Genomic DNA, 8,310 nt, shown 5'->3' on the forward strand with positions numbered 1-8,310 from the left:
TTCAGTACAATCAACTTGTAAAAGTGCATGTACCATTATATGACCCATTTAAGAGATGTGGTTCGAAGCCGCAAACGTCCACTGCGCCGTACAAACAGGACAATGAGACCACAACACAAACGGGTATAAACAAAACAGCACAAAACAGCACAAAACAGCAGCGCTCTGGGCCGCACCTGCAATAAGAATGCAATAGAAGCACAAATAGTGCATCAATTTCAAAAGATTTCCCCCCTCACAGAATAAGAGAAAACCCATAATAAAGCTTCTTACCTCATAGGTGAAATTTAGACTACAGTGAGCTTTATGCTACCTGCTCTCGCCATTTTACGCACACACATGTTCCTAATGACAAACACATACACTCACCTAAATGATTATTAGGAACACCTGTTCAATTTCTCATTAATGCAATTATCTAATCAACCAATCACATGGCAGTTGCTTCAATGCATTTAGGGGTGTGCTCCTGGTCAAGACAATCTCCTGAACTCCAAACTGAATGTCAGAATGGGAAAGAAAGGTGATTTAAGCAATTTTGAGCGTGGCATGGTTGTTGGTGCCAGACGGGCCAGTCTGAGTATTTCACAATCTGCTCAGTTACTGGGATTTTCACGCACAACCATTTCTAGGGTTTACAAAGAATGGTGTGAAAAGGGAAAAACATCCAGTATGCGGCAGTCCTGTGGGGGAAAATGCCTTGTTGATGCTAGAGGTCAGAGGAGAATGGGCCGACTGATTCAAGCTGATAGAAGAGCAACTTTGACTGAAATAACCACTCGTTACAACCGAGGTATGCAGCAAAGCATTTGTGAAGCCACAACACGCACAACCTTGAGGCGGATGGGATACAACAGCAGAAGACCCCACCGGGTACCACTCATCTCCACTACAAATAGGAAAAAGAGGCTACAATTTGCAAGAGCTCACCAAAATTGGACAGTTGAAGACTGGAAAAATTTTGCCTGGTCTGATGAGTCTCGATTTCTGTTGAGACATTCAGATGGTAGAGTCAGAATTTGGCGTAAACAGAATGAGAACATGGATCCATCATGCCTTGTTACCACTGTGCAGGCTGGTGGTGGTGGTGTAATGGTGTGGGGGATGTTTTCTTGGCACACTTTAGGCCCCTTAGTGCCAATTGGGCATCGTTTAAATGCCACGGCCTACCTGAGCATTGTTTCTGACCATGTCCATCCCTTTATGGCCACCATGTACCCATCCTCTGATGGCTACTTCCAGCAGGATAATGCACCATGTCACAAAGCTTGAATCATTTCAAATTGGTTTCTTGAACATGACAATGAGTTCACTGTACTAAAACAGATCTCAACCCAATAGAGCATCTTTGGGATGTGGTGGAACGGGAGCTTCGTGCCCTGGATGTGCATTCCACAAATCTCCATCAACTGCAAGATGCTATCCTATCAATATGGGCCAACATTTCTAAAGAATGCTTTCAGCACCTTGTTGAATCAATGCCACGTAGAATTAAGGCAGTTCTGAAGGCGAAAGGGGGTCAAACACAGTATTAGTATGGTGTTCCTAATAATCCTTTAGGTGAGTGTATAGTTTCCTGCATCTATATGACCATTAGTGCATTAGAGTTAGTAGGCCTTCAGCAGCATTCTCAGAAATACAATGAACTTATCAACTGATTTTTGATACTTTGCAAATTATATTTAAGATTAAACCTTTGTTGTTTTAGGTGTGTTGACCTATATACTTATAATATTTACATTTCTAGTAGGCTAATATAGTGAATGTAGGCTATGCATATTTATAGTAAATAATAATAATAAAATAATCAATATAATTAATAATTATAATAATATAATAAAATAATAAAATAAAATAACCTGAGGGAGGAGGCAAAACACTAAGTTTCCCATATAACTATTTGTTTTTGATAGAGATTGTTTAGGCTCAGGGTCAGGCCGTAAGAGCTGGTTAAAACATTGACACAGTAATAACTGACATTGCGCCACCTATGCTACTGTAGACCATAAACACAAGAACTATAGTATTCCTTGATGTTTAATTAGTAATGGCACTTATTCACTCATCTTCCTACTTTCACATTTATTATGAAAAAAGCATTGCAGCATCTGAGAACCTTGAAGAAAAAGGTAATAAAATTGGTAATTTGATTAATCAATAAAGTAGGCTAGTAGTGTATATAGGCCTAGTGCACACCTAAATATTGACAAAATTCACCTATAAAATTAGTATATACACATTTACAGTAGCTGAATTCGTAATAGTAAACTAGTATTTAAAGCATGGTCATTATTGTCGAAGGTTCATGAAGCAGTGTTTTGAAATTGTCATCACTACCTGGAGCTCGCATCTGCGAAAGCGTCTAATCAGATTGTAAAATAGGCACTATGATTATACATTATGTGATTAGTCACATATTTGAGGTCTAACAACATTCTCGCCAAAAAAAAAACTCTTAACCAGGGAACACACTTTTATGATTATGAATGTAATTATGAAGCCGATTATGAATGTAATTTGATAGGCCTACTTAGCCTGCCTACTGATCATGGCCAAACCTGGCCCAAACGCGCCTAGAGACAGTTGTTCAGTCGGTGTTTAAAATCTGCTGCTCCAGTCATCTAACGTTAGTGGCGTTTGGTGCGTTCAAGTCCTCCTGGGAAGTTCGTATTTACGAGGTGGGAAGTCGTTTACGATGGCAGGTGCGTAGTACTAGTAGGCTAACGTACTTTCTCAAAAATAGGCTACAGCAAGGTTCTTAAACTCTAGATCTAGAAAATGAAGACCAGAGAAATGTGCATCAGGTGTGCTTTGCTTTTTTATGTTTTTAATTATGAAGCCACTGCAAACTTTTCATACATATTATAATGCCATCATATTCTGTACAGACAGATTACTTCGCTGTCACGTTAAATAGAAGCCTTACAATATCGTATTGTGGTATTCCGCCATGTTTTTCACTGACACGCCAACTCGTAAAGATCGGGGCTTCCCACTCATATTTATGACATTGTGGTGGCGTTCAACTCATAAATATGATCTTTACGAGCAGGGCCGGATTAAGAGTTCAGAGGCCCCTGGGCACAATGTATTGTAGGCCCCCCCTTAGGGCCAAATGTATATTTTGTCCAAGGACATTTTAATATGGCATTTACAGTTTTACTGACTTAAAAGGAACTTTGTTGCTATGCTGGAGTAAAGTTCATAAATGGTCGTTCTTTCCCATAGGATTTTGTAAAAATATGTTGGGTGGACCTCTGTGCCTCTAGGGGGGTTCGGGGACATGCTCCCCCGCAAGAAAATTTTGTACATTTTAAGGTTAAATGCATCAATCTGGTGGTCTTTGAGAGGTCAAAATTAAGAGCTTCAACCCATGAACTGCTCGTTGAACAAAGAAAAAGCATTGACTTGTACCAGGGCTCAAACATCTTTTTAGTTATGAGAGTCTCAGTCTACATTACATTATCAATGGTGTTTTAGGATGCCAAACAATTATTATAATAATGTAATAATGATTTATATAATTATTCATATGACGTAAAATCCATAATATAGCCTATAAATGTACTATAAATGAAAATGAATATTTCAAAACTATATTTTAGTCTACATTACACTATAATACAGGAAAATTTAAATACTTTTGTCCTTACTTCACTTGCAAGAAATAAACCCATGAGCTTTTATTTAGGAGAAAACACCAGATCACCATGCTGATCGCGTGAGCAAAGAGCGCACTTTTCTTTAAATCACCCAGCACACACAGGATGCCTATTCTTAAAGTCTTGTGCTGTTTTATAAAGGCACAAAGCCATATCATGGTTTCGATTTTAGTTCGTTGGCCAAATATAACGCTAGAGACCTTTATGTTAGGTTATACATTTTACATCTCATATGTGTTGGGAAAAGGGAGAAGAGAGAGTTCGGCAAAAGGCGGATTGAACTCGGGTCGAGCGCGTCAAAAGCTGCTTTCAAGCACTTCACGCGCTACGACCTACGCCACTGTAGCTATTCCGTGACGCGCGTCTTTTTGCTAAAAGACAGGCACTTAGTGCAAATATACGCTCCGTTATCTAAAATATTTTTTTTCTTCCCCTCGCTTTGGCCACAAGTGCGCATGGCGAACTTGCAATGAATACATTTTATCAGACCGGCCCTCGTGGCCTCGAAACACTACCGGCCCACCGGGGAAACTCCCGACTCTCCCGATTGCCACTCCGCCCCTGGGGCCCAGGGCCCCTTAGATGTCGTGGGCCCCTGGGCAAGTGCCCAGTTGCCCTAATGGTTAATCCGGCCCTGTTTACGAGATGACTTGAACGCACAATTTGACTACTCTTGTCCCTAGTTGGGGTTTTCTCCCGTGCCCTGACAGTCATTTGTCAGTTGCGTCTTCTTACAACAATTAAGTTTCAGTCCTTTCAATATAAAAGTCTTCTCTACTGACTGATTTACTCATAAAGACAGTCTTTGCCACCATCTAATGACAAAATAATGTAACTTCTGTTGCTGTTCATGGTTCACGGTCAGGAACTATTTTTTCCAGCGGAAGGAAGCCTTTTAGTGGTTTTACTTCATGAAAGTTGCACTTGCATTGCATATTTTTTGGCTTTAATATACATTCAGCACAGCCTCTCGTACCTTGATTACACACATATACATATATATATATATATATATATATATATATATATATATATATATATATATATATATATATATATATATATATATATATATATATATATATATATATATATTCACACCTTGCAGATTCTGTTATTTAAATTTAAATGTTAATTATTTTTTACAAAATAATATTTGTTATATAGCATACTGTCGTGAATAAGATATTTTACATAAAAGATGTTTACATATAATTCACAAGACAAAATAAAAGTTATAAAAATGACCATTCAAAAGTTTACATACACTTGATTCTTAATACTGCGTCGTTACCTTGATGATCCACGGCTGTTTTTTTTTTTTTTGTGTGTGATGGTTGTTCACGAGTCACTTGTTGTCCTGAACAGTTAAATTGCCCAATGTTCTTAAAGCTGCAGTCCGTATCTTTTCCTCTTTGTCGCCATCTCTCTGTTCGAAATCTGTAACTGCAGTGATTCGCGGAATTATCATCTTTACGTGGGTTGTAAATCGGCATGAAACAGCGCGGATGAACACAGTGCTTTGAGGCGAGTGCTGCTGTCAGTCACCGCGCTGTGTGGATACTGTCATACAGAATCACAGATTCACTTTTTGAAAGTTTGACCAACATAAGAATTTTCATAAGAAAATGTCTTCTGAGAAAGTAAGTAAAATCCATTTTTGTTCTGACCAACTAAGGGGGAAAAAGCATTCGACATAAGCTTCGTTAGATTTAATCAACGGGATTTACAGCAACCGTGCAAATTATAGCCTACTTTGTTCTCAAATTGTTCATGTTAACAACATCAGCATTGCGTGACTAATGTTAAATTTAATGTGTTTTATGGTTAGCAGCGTAGTTCAGAATTCATATTCTCCATAATAGCAAAACGAGAAAGGCACAACAAAGGAAACTCCATAATTAAGAAAACGTACTGTTACACGATTGAACTATTGAAATGTCTTACTTGTTCAGCAGAAAAAAGCCGTCTCTTCTTCCGTTTTGAACCCCTTCAAAACACGGAGTTCACGCACTTTTCAAAAGCCCTGCTGATGTTTAAATTTGTGTTTGCATGAGACGGTTTCTTTCTCTTTCTCTAGCCACCTTAAATCCGAAGTACGAAGTCTTTTGGGTTTCATAACTGCTGAATCTCCAGTTGACACTGATGATTGTTGTTTGGATCTTTCTGGATGCCATAAGTTTAATCATGTAAAGTGCTGCGAGAAAAGCCTATACATCTAAACATCTCGTCACGCGCAGTATAGCCGGCTAGCCGAAACTCCTTCTTTATGTGCACGGATGTGACGTCATGACGCAAAGACATGCTCGAATTTCCCGCGGAAACCCACCAGTACCACTGGAATTAAAATCATTATTACAAGCTAACCGATTTGAATCTAGCTATGGCAAGCAGATAGTTTTGACCACTGGCAGAATAAGTTTTTTTTAATATAATTATTTTGGATTATTTTTAACTTAAAAAAGTTACGGACTGGAGCTTTAAGAAATATCCTCCAGGTCCTGCAAATTCTTTGGTTTTCGAGCCTCTTGTGCACATTTAAACCCTTACCAGCAGTGACTGTATGGTTTTGAGATCCATCTTTTCACACTGATGACAATTGAGGGACTCAAACACAACTATTACAAAAGGTGACAACATTCACTGATGCTCCAGAAGGACACACGATGCATCAAGAGCAGGGGTGTACTAATTTGATGTATAATACTACCAGGTCATGGGGACTTTAAACCCACTCAGCAGCTCACGTGAACCCTTTATTAACACTGTTTCACAAACCTGAATATCCCCAACTGTAGTTTTCCTAATCAAACATACTTGATTCAACTCAGCTACTTATAAGTACTCCAAGATGGGTAAGGGGGCTTCAGGAACTAAGGTTTGAGAAACACTATAACACAAGGCACTAGATTTAGAGAAATGGGTGAGTGTGTCTTGTCCTTAACCCAAAGTAGGTCTCCCTGCCTCCAGCGGCTTATTTTATAGATGCTTGTTCCCTGGGAAAATCCATGCCACACATCCTGTACATACTCACCGTAACCTTTTCAGGATTGCATAGCACTGCAACTGCAGTTAGCATATTAAGGGTTACCTGGAACATATTAGATCTAATGCTCTCATCCGCACTAAGTCTAATTGGGAATCCCCTAAACCCATTTGGGAATGCCTAGGGTCAAGTGGAACACACTCACAGCCCTGCTCCCTTAGTGATCCATCAATTTAGGGGTGATTCACCCGTAACAGATTTTGGGACCTATTCTAGGGTGCATTATGCATGTTCAGGCCATGACCTCATATAATCTGATTATGAATTGCTCTTTGCATCACACGGGAATGAAAAAGTTCACGACAACATTTTGGTTACAAACTTTAACTGTTAGCTGAAGTTATATTTGGATAATCAGCTATTTTTCCCATGGTCATACCTGCCAACTTTTGATTTTTGCTCGGCGTGAGATTTGTTGCCGGGGGGGGGGGGGGGGGGGGGGGTGGAGACGAGTGAGATTTGTTGACGGGTGGGGGGGGGTTGGGGTAGAGACGAGTGAGATTTGTTGACGGGGGGGGGGGGCGAGGGGCAACCTCGCTCGCGCAAGGTCTCTCGCTCGCTCTACGCGGTTTGGAGCACAATCTCTGTCTCGCATGCACGCTCGCTCTAGATAACGGGAGATTTTTAACGAATTTGCGGTATAACTAGTCGATCACGAGTGGCTCAACAGGTAGATATATAGATAAACTCATCTTCCAGGCATTTGACCGCCCGGGTTGACACTTCAGCGTGAGAAATCGGGAGTGTGGCGTGTGAGCGTGTGAAACCAATCAAATGCGGGTGTCTCACGGCCAATGCGTGAGAGTTGGCAGCTATGCATGGTGCTATGTGGTTTCTGTATGCTGTATACTGATGACCACCAGATGGCAGAGGAGCATCAATATCTCTGTGGATGAGCTGCATGCATAACTTTTGCCCTTGATTCAAAGAACAGGAAGCAAGCTGTACATACAGTCACACTGTGAGCATCTGAAAAAGCAGCCACATTGTCACAATTATGTAATCACAGTACAAAGGTTTAATTAAAACAGATAAGATATACAGATATCTACTTGACATTATATTTCATTTGCTGTTAAATCTTTAATACAACTGTTATTCATTATTGTTTTTGAATGAACAAAATAAATATTTCCCTAGTATGCTTTCCCCAATATGGTCCCCAGATAACAACCCCTTTCTTGTAACATGTGAACAAAATTATTCAGGTTACGATGTAAAATCTGAAGTGCAATTTAGGCCACATGAAGACTGCTTAGATATACACTAAGTTTGGGGTCAGTAAGATTTTTTTTTTTTTAAAAGTATTTAGCAAGAATGCATTAAATTGATCAAAAGTGACAGTAAAGACTTTTACATTGTTAGAGAAAATTTAGATTTCAAATAAATGCTCTGTTTAACTTTCTATTTATCAAAGAAAATAATAAGAAATGTTTCTTTAGCACCGAACCAGCATATTAGGATGATTTCTGAAGAATCATGTTACTCTGAAGACTGCAGTAATGATGCTGAAAATTCATCTTTGGCATCACAGTAATAAATTATTTATTTTTTATTTTTTTATTTATTGTACTATTTAATCAAATAAATACAGCCTTGGAC

Source organism: Rhinichthys klamathensis, unplaced genomic scaffold (assembly GCF_029890125.1).
Source record: "Rhinichthys klamathensis goyatoka isolate OS25496 unplaced genomic scaffold, OSU_Roscu_1.1 h1tg000220l_1, whole genome shotgun sequence".
Taxonomy (NCBI): domain Eukaryota; kingdom Metazoa; phylum Chordata; class Actinopteri; order Cypriniformes; family Leuciscidae; genus Rhinichthys; species Rhinichthys klamathensis.